The following is a 14574-nucleotide window of genomic DNA, read 5'->3' on the forward strand; positions in this document are numbered from 1 at the left end:
TTTAATATGGAAGATACTGTTGGCAACTTATTGGTATAAAGTATTTATCTTCTGTTATTATAGATCAGAAGATCTGATAGCTACTGTACAGTAGGCAGCCATTGCTTCATCACTTCTTGAACCCTAAATACTGCAGCAAATTTTTACACTTTGATGGACTTAATTGTCTCATCAATGATTCTCTTTCCACTGGAACATTTCACAGCCCATCCATCTTTATATGATTCTTCTTCTAATAGGTCTTGATTAATCTGATGACCTGTCTCAGATGTTTCAATTCCAGCTTTATACCCTTGCCTGCTCTGTAATGATTTCTAGATGTCCATTTTTATAATTATAAGCCTTTGAATCTTCTATTAGTTTCACATAGGAGTGATCATTTGCTTTAACTCTGCTTACAGAATAAGAAGACTTCTGCTTTGAAAATATCTACTCAGGCAATCATACATTCTCTCACTCATTAAAAAATGTTTTATGGACCCTTCTTACTATCAACTAAGGACTGAAATAACTACAAAAATAAAACATTCCCCAAATTATGTCATCTAAATGATGCTTGACAAATCATTTAAGAGATTTTTTAACTGTACTGGCTGAATAGAGGAGGTTGCATTAGATAATCTTTAAGGTCCCTTCCTGCTCTAACATTCAATTCAACTATGACTAGTCACTTTGACAAACACAACCAAGGATTATGCCTCATGCCCTGTGACCAAGAAAAAGGGGCTTTGTTTACCATCTTACTTTGAAAAAGAGATCATGTAAGTGTAAAAAAAAGCCCAGAATATTTGTTTTCCAAGGTTCTCTTTTTTGTTCTATATTTTAATCCTCTCCCCAACCTAATTTAAAAATATAAATGATTGGCATAAATATGAACCAGAGGATGATTGGGGATAGTCTTACTAACAACATGGAAGAGAGAAGGATGATTTTAAATAAATGACCTAAGGGTAAAATACTGTAAATCATTACCTTTTTTTGTCAGACTCATTAGGTATCTTAATATTTAAAAGTAAAGACACTAATACCAAAACAACACAAGTTTCAACTTGGTAGCAACCTTATGGTGAAGGTATATATATATATATATATATATATATATATATGTATATATATACATATATATGTACATACTGAAATTTTACTAGAAAACACACTGAGAATTAGTTACCTTAGCAACCACAAAACTACAATATTCTTTATTTATCTAAACTATAGCCTACCTTCCTATAGGCATCCAAGTAGCTACATGAAGACAATGGATTCATGAACAGTTTTCTGCCAATTCACCAAGAAGAGCTGACTCACAAATGTCAGTGGACTGCCCTGAGTTATGTAAAAAAGTATGTGATAAGTATGTGTGTGAGTTATGTAAAGAAGTATGGTGCTGGTTATATTTTTACCACTAAGCCATGGGAACAGGGGATCTGCTAGCATGGAAAATTGAATCCACAGATTTAAAATGATTCAAGTTAATTCAATAATAATTTGCAAGACAATGTATACTTGGTTCTGGGGGTCAGTAGAGATAACTATGAATCAAATCAAAATTTCTATCAAGACTCCTTACAGTTTAATGGGAGGAGGAATCGTTTGAGAATAGGAAGACATATACAAAAATAACCATGATATAAGAGAATATACTAAATGCAAAACAGAGGCTCAAGAAGTTTGCTAGGAGAAATTTGAGGGAGAAGTCACTTTAATGGGTTTAAACGTTAAATGATTTCCCATTATCTACCTAATTAGATGAATACATAGAATATTAGGCATTCATGGACTTCTATAAGCTGATTCTTTCTAGACTTGGTCATATCATTCAACAGATATTTGTCACTGTCCACTAGTATTCATCACTGCTGGTGGGGACACAGAGTTATAAATAAGCATTCTCTGGAGCCCACTATAACTTGCTTTGTAAAAGTTGATTATAAAAATTTTCAGTATGCAATCCCTATAAATTACGATTTGATTTTTAAAAATTGTTGATTGTCTAAACTTAAGAAAGTGTTAATAATGCAAATTAAATTTAAAAGTGTGGGTCTATGATTATAATTTTTTTCAAGTTGTTAAACATTTACCAGAATACCTAGTCTTGCTCTATAAACATAGCCTGAGCTCAGCAGAAGTTCAGGGAAGGCTCAAGGAAGGAGATCATCACTTCATCCAGACTGGAGGCCTAGTGACTGATGATGAAAGGAGCTCTTTTAAATTTACAAAGTGATTCATGTCCATTATTTCATTTGAATCTCACAACATCCCAGATTATAAAATAGGGTCCTATGACTTCTGGGATTGAATTCGACATTCTTATGGCTAGAAATTTTTTGCCTAAGGCAGGAGGCAGGATGTGTTCTTCAAAAAAAAAAAAAATCAATTAATTAGTTATTTTCCCCAGTTACATTCAAATTAATCTTTTTATATTTGTTTTTCAGATTTTTGAATTCTTGGTTCTCTCCCTTATCCCCACCCACAATTAAGAAAGCACACATGAAGTTATGTAAAACATTTCCATAAAATTCAAATTGTGAAAGAAAACATAGATCTCCCTCCCTAATGAAAAAAAAAAACCCTTAAGAAAAATTAAGTTAAAAATAAAGAGAAAGATAGAGCAAGTAATAGAGAATGCTTCAATCTATATACAGACTTGATCAGTTCCTTCTCTGGGTATGGATAGGGTTTTTAATCATAAGTCTTTAATCATAAATAATCAATAAATAAATCAATAAGTTTTAATCATAAGTTTAATCATAAAACATGAGTAGTTATGGATGATTGTACTCCTGAGAGCAGCAAAGTCATTTACAGCTGGTCATCCCAAAACATTTGCTTTGTTAGACAATATATTTGTATATTATTTGCTCATGGAAAACTTTTCAGGATTTTTTTTTCCCCTAAGAGCATCCTGCTAATCATTAGGAAAAGTGTTCTTATCTGGAAGAAGAGAGGAGAGGAGGAACAAGAAGAGAAGGAGCTTGGGCAATAGAAAGTCTAGGAAAGTGAATTAAAGGGCTTAAGAGGGGAGGGGAGGATCTCTTCCCAGAAGACCTGCAGATCACCAGAGAGCTTTCTTTCCAATTCAAAAAGCAATTTTTAGCACAAATTTAAATGCCTACTGTGTGCTAGGGGAAATGCAAAAACAAAATTAAAAGTCTTGCCCTCAAAGAACTTATTTTCTCTTGGAGTATTCATTTAAAGAAATGACTAAATAAGATATAATTGGAGGAGGAAGTATTTACTAATAGAGGCTCCAAAAAGGCTTCCTACAGGAGTATGAGCTGAAACTTGAAAGAAGCTGTAGATTCTAAGAGACAGAAATGATGGAAGATAGACTGAAGCTAACAAGAAAAGCAGAAAAAAGTAAACATAAAAAATAAATCATGAGCTTAATAAGATTAAATTTATATTCCTATATTAGGTAATTTATGTAATTTTAAAGAACTTTGATATATTAGAGCAATTAGAAGGAGTCTACATACACAGGACCTGAAAGACTTAATTATGTTGGGATGCTCTAAAAAAAAAGTGAGAGAAGTAGGGGGATTTAGAAATAGGGATGCCCTGGCAGTTGGGAGAAGGGAGAGTTAAGAACTCACCCATAAAATGGAAACAGATAGCAGAATTGATCAGAATCCAACAATATGCTGAGACATATTTTAAGCAGAAAAATAAAAAAGAAAGAGTTAAAGTAAGGGTCTAGAGTAGAATCTATAGTGCTTCAGCTGAAGTAAAAAAGACAGGGACAGCAATCATTATCTCAGGCAAAACAAAAACAGAAATAGACCTAATTAAAAGAGATGATCAGGGAAATGACATTTTGCTAAAAAGGTACTATAGACAATGAAGTAATATTAAAAGTTTTGCACCACATTTCTCTCACAAAGGCCTCATTTCTCAAATATATAGAGAACTGAGTCAAATTTATAAAAAATAAGAGCCATTGCCCAATTGACAAATGGTCAATGAATATGAACAGGCGATTTTCAGTAGAAGAAATCAAGCTATTTGTAGTCATATTTTTAAAAAGCCCACTCTAAATCACTACTAATTAGAGAAATTCACATTAAAACAATTCTGAGGTATCATCTTACATCTACAAGAAATGACAAGTGCTGGAGGGGATTTGGGATAATATGTAGTTGTTCATGCAAATTGGTCCAACTGCTGAGGTCTTGAATAACTAAAAGGACTTTGGCTGAGAAAGCCTGAATTATTCTAAACAATCTGGAAACCTAGCTATGCCTCAGAGGCAAGCAGGGAAAAACCCTGATAGAATTATAAGTGGACTTTTTGATTTTGATTAGGCCTTTTAATTAGGTGGACTTGGGAGTCTCTGGTAGAATTTTTACTTGAATTCTTTGCATTGACAAAACCATCATAACTCCACAATTACAGCATCTAATCACAAAGCCAAGTGATGATGTTAACTCCCCAGGTTATATACTTCCCCTTTGAAAGACCCTAACTGTACCTCATTAGCTCACTAAATCCTTTATGTTGCTAATCCCTTTTAGGGTTAGCCTGGCAGTTCAAGGCATAATTCCTCTTTTCCACTGATTCCTTTTGAGGTTAGTTCACTTGTCACAATAGCTAATGCCTAGTAAGAGCCTAACTTTGTTTAGGGTTAGCCCTAAACTTGCCATGACTGGACTGGGGAACTTTCAGCTTGTTGCTAAAACCCTTTTCCTTGCTAAAAAAAAATTCTTATGGATTTAGCCTGCTCTTAGCAATATAATGAAATCTTTGCCCCTTGATTTAGAGGTCTTAGCATACAAATTTTTTTGAGATAACCCAGGACACTAGTCCATAACTCCAATATACTTTTGGGGTATCACCCCTACCCTATCATTTGGTGATTAACAGCATCATTTTAGTGGTCTGATATGGGAAGAGTCTGATTGTACCCCATAACTTCAATACAACTATTCTGAAGAACAGTTTGAAACTTTTCCCAAAGGATCATAATACTACATTCTACTAAGTGTATCCCAAACAGAACAAAGAAAAGAGAAATTAATCTATCTGTACAAAAGTATTTACAGAAGCTTTCTTTGTGGTGGCCAAAAATTGGATATCAAGGATTCCACATAAATTGGGGAATGAGTGAGCAAGTGGTGGTATATGATTATGATGGAATACTATTGTTCTATAAGAAATGACAATGGGAACAATCTCAGAAAACCTAGGAAGATCTTTATGAATTGACTCAGAAGAAATGAGCAGAAGAACCAGGAAATCATTGTACACAGTAATAGCAATATTGTAACAATGATCAACTGTGACAGACTTGGCAACTCTGATCAATGCAGTAGTTCAAAACAATTCTGAAAAATTCTGATGAAAAATGCTGTCCACCTCCAGAAAGAAAACTACTAAAATCTGAATACAAATTGAAGTATAATTTGCTCACTTTCTTTTTTTTATTTTTTTTGCAATGTGACTAAAATAAAATATATTTTGCATGATTTCACTCATAAAATTGATATCATACTACTTGCTTTCTCAGTGGGTTGGGAAGGAGCTAGAGGGAGGGAGAGAATTTGGAGTTTACTTTTTTAAATATTAAAAATAAATAGCATGGGGCAGCTAGGTGGTACAGTGGATAGAGCACCAGCCCTGAAGTCAGGAAGACCTGAGTTCAAATCTGACCTCAGACATTTAATACTTCCTAGCTGTGTGACCCTGGGCAAGTCACTTAACCCCAATTGCTTCAGCAAATAATAATAATAATAAATACCATATTTATTTGGTTTAGCCAGAAGCTAGACTGCGAAAGACTTTAAAAACCAAGATGAGGAGATTTTATTTTATCCTAGAGGCAGTATGTGAAAGTTCTTGAAAGTAAGGGAGTAACATGGTCAGATTTGTACTTGAAGAAAATTATCTTGGCAGATTTCTGGCGATAGGAAAGGCTAATGACCTGAAATTCAATAGGAACCTATTACAATAGTTCAGATGAGGAGTGATAAGGATGGTGGTCACATTAAGGGGGGAAGATTTATAAGACTAGATATGCTGAGTGGAGTAGAAGTCAAAGATGATGCTGAACTTCTGAATGGAAGCAGGTTGGAAAGATGACTCAACAGAAATAGGAGGGACTGTGGGGATGAGGGTGAGGAGAGAATAGAGAAGAGAGAAATTTTATTTTAGCCACATTGAATATGAGATGCTTTCAAGATATCCAGCTGGAAATGATGATGTAGTATAGAGAACTGGAATTCAGGAAAGATAAAGGATATAGACAGATTAAGACATAGCAATAGATAAAGAGATAGAAATGAGTTTGGGGGTCATCTTTGTAGAGATGATGATTGAACTTGTTGAGTTCATCAACAGGAGTTGTTGAGATCAAGGGGAGAGTGGAAAGTATGTAAGGAGGGAAAGAAGGCCCAGGATAGAGCCTTATGGGACTCTCTTTAGGGGATAAGATATGGATGATGACCCAATGCAGTAGACCAAGAAGAAGTGGTAATACAGAAAGAGAAGTATGAGAGACAGTGTAAGAAAGTTAGGGAAGAAGAGAACCAAGATGTCCAAAGATGCATAGAGGTCAAGAAAGATGAGGACTGAGAAAAGGCTATCAGATTTATCAATTAAGAGATCCTTGAAAAAAGCAGTTTCAATTAAATGGTAAAGTACAAAGTCAAATTGCAAGGTGTTAAGAAATGAGAGTAGAGGAAGTGTAGGCAAAGGAAATAAATTCTTTTTAGGAAACTGAGCTGTGAAAAGGAGATGTATAGACCTAAAGCTTCCTATTTTATATAATTATTCTTTCATACTTGATATCTGTTAAATTAAGAGTGACCTGTCAAATTTGAGTTTGGAAGGGTAATACTCTTCTACACCCTCTTGCTTTTCCCCTTTACATTTGAAATGTAATTGGGTGCCCATCTCACCTTCTTTGAGAAGATGGTGGTGTCAATTTAGGTGGCAGGAATAGGGGCTTTGTTCACTCAATTATAAATAAGTACATGTAAGATCTTCTGCTTGCCAAGTGAATTTTTTTAAGGTAGAGGCAGGAACGAGGGGATAACAATAAATACATTGTGAATCAAATCAGGAACCCCATTTCTGTAACAGCTCAGCTAATCATTTCTTTCTCTTTCTACCTCCTCCATGGCCTAACTGAAGAGGAAAAGGCCCTTCTTTCACTAGGTCTATTGTTTCAGAGCTCCCCTCATTCCTATTTTAAAGGTTTTAAGACTGGTGACTGTCCATTATTCCCAGTCCCTTTCCCATATTCCACAGCTCCTATTACTGGGTCACAGCACTCTGTGCTTCTCTTTGAGTCATTTGGAATGATATAATTTAGGCTGTCAGGGCTTCTCCAGCCTCTGTAGAGAAATGAAGCCCAGAGTTTTGGTGGACCCATTTCTCAGGTGACATCCTCCCCAGTTCCAGATTAAGAAACCTATGAGACAGTTAAACTGGTCCTCCCTCATTGGGAGTCTGCTCATACCACACACTTACTCCCATCATCCTGTTTTTGCCTCTGGCCTGGAGGCAACTCTTCCCAAAAATCCCTTTTGCTCAGCCCTAGTTAAGGCTCTCTGGGTTTCCTTAAGAGGAGGTAGAATACTATAGGAAGAGTGTTACCACAGCTTTAGGCACTCATGGATCTAGATTTGGACCTCAATATTCTGTTGAAAAGAAGATCCATGAATAACCCATTTTCACACCAGCAAAAATCACATCTAACATTCCAAAAAAATGACCTTCAGGATACCTTAAACCAGTCAGGTTGAGGGTTACCGTTTCCATGTGAATGGATTCCTCTGGCAATAATGGTTTGTTCCCAATGATCAGCAAATACTGAGGAATCCTATTAGGAAAGATTTTCCTAATAATTATATAATAACTAGTAAACTTCCTTATCTCTGGATGTTTGGTGATCAGCTATTCTTTGCCCAAGGTGTGTCCAGAGTGGGTCTGGGAGCATTGAATACACCAAAGAGATTGTGACATCCGTGTCCCTATGGGATCTCTGGTTATCTGATTTTTCAGGGACTACAGGTGAGTCCGCTAGGAAGATTTAGTAGTAAATACAACAACCATGTTGAAGTTAATACCACAAAGTGGTGAATGAGATACTTCTAGCTATCCTAGAAACTTATGATCAGCTTCCTGGCTTTTCTAGTGACGCTAAAGAGAGAGTTTATAACATTTTTTTGTATATTATGACAGATGTTGAATTTCTAGACCAATAGTCTGTTAAAGTTCCTCTGGCTCAATTCCAGAAGATGAATCTGAGTGGCCTAAGACTTAAAAAGGAAGCCTCATTCTGATTCTTATAGTTCTTATATAGTTGTCCTCAGTCTATAAACTCATTTCTCTATTTAGATTTTGCCTGGCCCTGAGCTCAGGTATCCAGTTATCACCTTCTAGCTGACTTACCAGGTCATCTCCCAACAGTAATAGCTGCATGTCATCTCTATCCAGTGATGTTTCCATATAATCTATGTTTTCCATATAATTCCATGTAATCATCCCCACCCTGTTTAGGCCCACCAAACTCACCATCCTTCCCATCCTAGACATCTGAGATAAATCTGAGAGCTTACCTCATTCAAGCCTGGAAAAACCTGGTTCAATATGAGCAGATCTGAGATGATAAGGGCCTGAGCCACAAGTGGCAGCAGTGAGAATAGGGGTGGGAAAAAAAAAGGAATGGATTTGAGAGATGCTTCGGAGGAAAACATGACAGAGTGTATTGATGGATTGGATGTGGGGGATGGAGGAGAAGAAGGAGTCAAAGATGGCTCTGTCTATACCACAACTGTTTTTTTAGTTCCTGGTCCAGCAATAATACCTGGAGCTCTGACAATTTCTTTAGTTAGCCCAATGTTAGTTCAGAGATAGAATTTCATTTCTGGGCATGGAAAGAGGGGAAATGAAGCTTAAGGCTCATTACTTATAGTAAGAAGTAAGTCAGTATGAGAAATATCCCATTCATATAAGAAATAAATTTTAATTTTAAATTTACTTTTTTTTTGAACTCACCTTTCCTTCCTTCCCTCTGGATTCTGCACTGTTCACAGACTACAGAGGTTAGAAACACGCCCAAATCTAAAAGCTTGAACACAATGATAAAGAGCACTGTGTCGGTCTTGGCCTTTTCTTGAAAGTTCCATGGACTGTGTTGGGGGAAAAACCTGGATAGAAATTTTCCTGAGTTCAAGGAACAGCAGTTTAATTGTTTGTTAGTGAGGGCCATTTTTACCAGCCCTATATATGAGCCCAGAGTTAAAAGATAGGAACTCTTCTTAACATGACTAAGCTGCTAAATAGTATTATCACCATTTCACAGATGAGATAAACCCAGCCCGCTGGCAGGGCAATATTAAAAATCCTGATCTTTAAGCATCCTTCCTAATAATGCTCAGCTCCAAATTGAATGCAGATTTAAACGGGGAAAGCAGAGGTTTTAACTCTATCCTGAAACACTGACAAATTGTGAGACATTGGATCAGTCACATGACTCTTAGCTACCCTTTTTGTAAATGGAGATAAGAGTGTGACTCGTATTTCACAATCAGAAACGGAGCTTCACTCGTAGGTAATCTAGTTTTGGTAGAGTTAGATTTAACTGCTGGGATAGGCACAAAGGTATGTTGGACATTGGGTAGAGCATCTCGGGTCCAATGCTAACCTTGCAAACACTAGGAAGTAAACACACATGTCAGCAACACTCAGCCCAGGACAGTCAGAATAGTCAGAATTCATTTTTCTGCTCTGCTAGACCAGTCTTTCCTGCAACTTTTATAGTCTTTCACTCTTGGATTGAGGAAACTCTTGGATCCCTGAATCTTATTTTATAACATATAGCACTTACTTGAGGGGAAATATCCTCTGGGAAAAGTTTTCTTAGGCTCACTTTCTGCTCCTTAAGTGATATTCCAATTATGAATTGCTAGTGAAATATGACTTGGCCATTTTGGAATGATCTGGGCTGAAAAAATAGAAAATGAATTTGTAAAAAATTTTCATGGGATTTTCCCCACAGTAGAATGGGTAGGAGAGAGGTCTTGGGCTTAAGTTCCTTCTGTCATTTGTTCTCTTGTCCTTGGTTTTCACATTTGTAGGATGAGACATTTGGACTCGATTCTGTCTAAGGTTCCTTTCTGCTGAAAATCAATAATCCCACAATACTAAGTATATCTGAGATGATTTTGATTTCAGGTATCCACGAACCCAGTGAGTCCCTCCAAGTACAGTCTACAAAACTGAAAGGAAAGTGTCCATCTGCAGAATTCCAAGCCAATCTGCTATTGAGTCATATGAGAGAAGGAGACTCCATGAGCACTCTTTTCAATATCCTATCTTTATATATTTTTGAAAATGCCACAACTGTAGGATTTTGACTAAAGAGAACAGGAATAAGAAGTGGGCAAGATTTGTGATTTGACTGACATAGGGAAGTCCCTGGATGAGACAATCTCATTTGTCAATAGATGTTGGCAGTTTTTCTCCAACTCTTCTAGTTCTTGAGAATTTCCCAGACCACTGAGAAGTTAAATAATTTTCTCAGAATGTAGAAACACTTCATGAATCTGGGTTTCCTGGCTTCAAAGTTAGCTCTCCCTCTACTAACTTGTGCTGCCTCTTATTTTTGGCATTCAGTACCCCATATTGACTATCTTCCACCCAAGTACTAACTAGGTCTGATCTGACTCATCTCCTGGGCTCAGAGGAGATCAGACTTGTTCAGGGTAATATGGACATAGACCCAAGAAAAATTCTTTGTGAAACAGCTACTTTTTTCACTTCTGATAGCTTTGTAAATATTTCAAATAAAGATTATCTTTATTTTCATTGATGTGTATATTTCTTCCATTGATGTGAATAGTAACCCATCTTTGCTATCCTATTCTCTTTGAACTTTGTGTCTTCCCATAAATACCCCAGAAGGGATTCACCCAAAATTCTGGGGCACTTCCATGTGTTCTCTTGAATTTACATGTAGCATATGGTCAAGCATTTGTGTAGTATCCTCACTAAATTTCCAAGTTATCTTTTTTTTCCTGATCATACACCCCTCTGATGACTTTTCTCTGTATAAATGTTCATCCATAGAGGCAATATAGTACAGAGCAGAGGTCAGCAGACTATGACCAGTGGGTCAAATCCAACCCACTATTCTGGGCAAGTTAATAATAGTTTTTACATTTTAAAATAAATGATTCAACTACATTAAAATGTAAAAAATTATTCTTAGATCTTCCATTTCTACAAAAACAGGGCAATTTGGATTTGGACCACTGATGATAGTCTACAGACCCTGGTATAAGAGAGAGAGCACTATCCTCAGAGGCAGAAGTTTTTATTAGCTGTGTAATCCTGGGTAAAATACTTAATTGTAGTGCCCTCTGACCCACAGTAATAAAAGGTTACTAGAAGAAAATGTTAGAAAACAGACTTTTGTTTTAGGAAGAAACTTGAAGTTTTTGCAGAAGAATTGAACAGTTTCCCAAAGATGATCCATCCCCTTTTGATTTTGTACTTAATTATGAACTTTTATGTGACATAGTGAATAGAGCCTATGTCAGAAAGACGCAAGTTTAAATCTGAGCTAAGGCATCCTGAAAAAGTCACTTAACCATTGCTTTTCTCAGTTGTCTCATCTGTAAAATGGGGATCACAATAGCAATTCCTCCCAATGTTATTGTAAGGATCAATGAGGTTATATTTGTAAAAGCAATTAGCACAATGCCTTGTACATAGTAGGAACTTAATAAATGCTTATTCCCTTACTTTCCTTGTCTTACATATAAAATTACTCTTCTCATTGCTATTGTATACAGTTATGGCATAAAGTACCCTCAGTTTATGAGAGTGACTTGACTGAGGTCACAGCTAGCAAATGTCTGAGGCTTGGATTTGAACTCAGGTTTTCGTGATTTTATGCCCAGAACTCTACTATTTAGCACAATAGGACAAGATGATGGAAGAATCCATCCATCAATCAATAAACACCAGGTATGGCACATCTCATCTTCCTGAGTCCCAAACTGGCCTCAGACACTTACTAGCTATGTGATCCTGGGCAAGTCACTTAATCCTGTGTGCCTCAGTTCCTCATTTGTAAAATGAGCTGGAAAAAAATGGCAAACCAGTCCCCTATTTGCCAAGAAAAACCCAAATGGGGTCATCTTTCTAAGAACTAGTAAATAAGGAGGCAATTAATTCCATTCTTGAGGGATAGTAAATGTGGAAAATCATGAAGATGAGTTCCCTGCATGAGAAATGGTAAGAAAGGCCATTTTAGCTGGACTGTTGGGAGAGGGATGTAAAATATCTCAAATGGCTAGAAAGGTCTGTTGGGACCAAGCTGTGAAAGATTCTAATTGCTAAGCAGAGTAGTTTATACTTGATCCTTCCAGTAATAGGGAGACACTGGAATTTATTGAATAGGGGAAATGATATGGTCAAGTCTGTACTTTAGGAAAATCCTTTTGGCAGCTGGGTGGAGGATTAACTCTTATCACTTATTAATGCAGCTCCACAGGTTTCAAATTAAGAAGCTGGAAATACTGGGGATATGAGTCATTCCAATGTAAAACTTCCAAAACTGTGCTTTTTTATGTTCTTTTAGAATCTCATAGTATAAAAGACCTTCTCTGCCCCTCCAGTTCAACCCTTTACCTGAAGAAGGATTCCCCCTACACTATTGATTTTGCTTGAAGACCTCAAGAGGTAACCCATTTCAACCTGGATTAATCTAATTGTTAATAAGTTTTTCTTTACATAAGATCTAAATATAAATATATTCAATTTGTATCCATTGTTCCTAGTTTTGTTCTCAGAAGCCCAAACAGAACAAATCTAATTTTTCATCCCTATGTCAAACCTTTAGACATTTAATGATAGCTATTCAGCCCTTGACAAATGCTTTCCTTTTTAGGCTAGCAAAACCCACTCTATCATTAAACATTTATTAAGCACCTACTATGTGACAAACTAATGTTAAATGTTGAAGATAAAAAATAATAATAATTTTTAAAAGGCAAAAAGACAGTCCCTGTTATCAAGGAATTAACAATCTAATGGGGTAGGAGCCCTACATGGCAATTGGTAAACAAACTATATATAGGATAAATAAAGTATACTTAACAGACTGAAGGCATTAGAATTAGGACAGGTTGTTCAACTATACTTTTCATTCATGAGTCATCCTGTTTGCCTTCCAAAAATGTGGCAAAACTGAAACTGAAAAAAAGTATCCTAATGACCAGATTGTAGTAATAAATCATCTCCCTATTCCTGTATACTCTCTGAATGCAGAAGATCTCATTGACTCCCTTGGCCACCATTTTGCTCTATTGATTCATCTTGAATTCCTATCTATTAAAACATTCAGATCTTTTTCAGACCAACTACACCTCTGCCCAGTTTGATTTTTGTATATGAAGTCTGATTTGAACTCAGGACCTTCCAGCACCATGGCTAGTGCTCTATTCACTGGGCCATCTAGCTGCTCCCATATTACTTTTCTGTGAGAGTAGATTTATTTTCCACTATTCTGCTAATAATTTCTTTTCCTCCCCTTTTCTCCTATTTGCCCATATGGGCATTTAGGGATTCTATCAATATATTTCAAATCCAAAAGTGTGTTGTGGGTAAATTAGTCTGGGAAAGGCTTCTCTAACCTATCCACCCAATTGCTGAAAGTTACAGTCTGTTCTAGCCTGGGAAAAAGAAAAAGAAAAACAACCATACACATTTATGAAGACTGAATTACAGTTACTGTGGGGGCTATAACTCTGAATTTCCAGACTTTCTAAATGCTACATCTTGACTATAAACATTACATTAAAGTAGTTTTCAGGATTAATAATTAATCAGCATAGATAACATATGAAAAAGCGTTATTATAATATCCACGAAGCTGGGCATTAAAGAAGCACTTTAATGATGTCATTGTGAATTCTGAGCTCCTTTGCTTTTGTGCCCTGAGTGCTGAAACAACAAGATTTAACTTGATTTAAAAAAAATGCTTCCATTAGGGTTGAGGTTGGGGAAGGAACTCCTCTGTCTGGCTAGATTCTGAGTATGTCAAACCCATGAAATTAAGGTGAAATTTCTCTGGAAATAGTCCCCCAACTTGTGGGCAGCTTTTCCCTCTTCAAAAATCTCTTCCCTCTCATGTGATCAGTTTGGTGATATCCATGTTGCTTCTTCCCTCTCCTCAGAGTAAAAAAAAAAAGATTAATAAGAATTCCCACTAAAATGTTAATGACTTAATTATTACCTTCTTATTGAATTTTTATTTTAAAAGGGGAATTATTAAAACAGATGATATGATAAAGAGTCCTAGATTAGGAGCCAAGAAATCAAATCCCTACTCACACTCACTAATGATAGCTTCCATTCTTAATAATCCTCTGGTTGTCAGGGTTCTAAGAGCTTTGAATCTCCTCAAGGACATGGCTGTCACTGGCATTGAGATGTCATCAATAGCCAGTTCGAGGGTATTTGGTGTGTTTTGGGAGGCAGCTGGGTAGTACAGTGAATAGAATTCTGGCCTGGGCCAAGAAGTCCGGAGTTCAAATGTCACCTTAGACATACACTATGTGA

At 36.3% G+C, this 14574-nt stretch overlaps 1 protein-coding gene across 4 annotated transcripts in view; it reads right to left on the bottom strand.

Annotated features, from left to right (window-relative positions):
• The window catches only part of SERTAD2 (SERTA domain containing 2), a 239777-nt gene that overhangs the window by 196026 nt on the left and 29177 nt on the right, over positions 1–14574 (bottom strand). For 2 of the 4 annotated variants that reach the window (XM_031950573.1, XM_031950570.1), the window contains exons 2-3: positions 9833–9949; positions 1224–1326 (exon numbers count right to left, since the gene is read on the bottom strand). The exons of 1 other annotated variant lie outside the window; for it this stretch is intronic. The gene's annotated coding sequence lies outside the window, so the exon portion shown is untranslated. The remainder of the gene's footprint in view (positions 1–1223; positions 1327–9832; positions 9950–14574) is intronic. One more of the 4 variants, XM_031950574.1, reaches the window with a different exon arrangement.

This window comes from Sarcophilus harrisii, chromosome 2 (assembly GCF_902635505.1).
Source record: "Sarcophilus harrisii chromosome 2, mSarHar1.11, whole genome shotgun sequence".
Classification (NCBI taxonomy): domain Eukaryota; kingdom Metazoa; phylum Chordata; class Mammalia; order Dasyuromorphia; family Dasyuridae; genus Sarcophilus; species Sarcophilus harrisii.